The sequence below is a fragment of the Sus scrofa genome, chromosome 9 (genome assembly GCF_054392235.1).
Source record: "Sus scrofa isolate SSC_HxYL_T2T_F1_AM1 chromosome 9, Sscrofa_HxYL_maternal_Yorkshire_Landrace_v2.0, whole genome shotgun sequence".
Taxonomy (NCBI): domain Eukaryota; kingdom Metazoa; phylum Chordata; class Mammalia; order Artiodactyla; family Suidae; genus Sus; species Sus scrofa.
In genome coordinates, this window is record NC_139391.1 from 71050030 (window position 1) to 71051161 (window position 1132).

A 1132-nucleotide genomic window follows, 5' to 3' on the forward strand; every position below is an offset into this window, starting at 1 on the left:
TATTCCTGTGACTCTTATGAGAAAGATATTTATCTTCATTTTACTGATGAGGAAGTGGAGTCTCAGAGAGCTTTAAATACCCTGTCCAGAACACACAGCTAAAATGTGGTGGAGGCAAGATTTGAGTCAGATCTGCTTCTCAAGCCCCTCTTCCCTTCACTCTTAGAGCTCCCTCTGCCTCCCTTGTCTACTGTCATGGGCTGCTTGTCAGTTGTTCTCATTCTCTTTCACTTGTATATTGTTTCTTTAATTTTTCTTTATTTTTTATTTTTTTTGTTTTTTAGGGCCGCACCTGCGGCATATGGAGGTTCCCAGGCTAGGGGTCGAATGGGAACTGTAGCCGCCTGCCTATGCCACAGCTACAGTAAGGTCAGATCTGAGCCGTGTCTGTGATCTACACTACAGCTCACGGCAACTCGGGATCCTTAACCCACTGAGCAAGGCCAGGGATCGAACCTGCGTCCTCATACTTGCCAGTCAGGTTCGTTAACTGCTGAGCCACGACGGGAATGCCTATTGTTTTTATAGCCAATCTTGCCTTCTTTGTCCCAACTGCTTAATGCTAATGATGACCGAGTGTGTCTTTTGATCAACCCTTTCTTCAGACAGTGCCTTGATTTTTTGGCTTGTTGTTGGGGGTAATTCCCATCATGCACCATAATCCCTGCATCCTCCCTCGCTCCCTCCCAGGCCAAAGTGCACAGCAGACTGTCCTCAGTCACCAAGGAGCACCGACTGAGGATCCACTGTGTGTCCATGCAATGCTGTTGCTGGATAGAAAAACCACTTGATGTTCACATAAAACCTGGTCATGAATGACCATAGCACCCTTATTTGTAATAGCTCCAAACTGGAAACAACCTAAATGTCCTTTGAAAGGTGAAGGGTTAAATAAACCCTGGTAACCACACACCTTGATGACTACTCACCAGTAAAAAGGGATGATTTTTTTTTTTTTTTTTTTTTTTTTTTTTTTTTTTTTGCTTTTTGGGGCCACCCATGCAGCCTGTGGAGGTTCCCAGGCTAGGGGTCTAACTGGAGCTACAGCTGCTGGTCTTACACCACAGCCACAGCAACTCAGGATCCCAGTCATGTCTGTGACCTACGTGACAGCTCATGGCAACGCCGGATC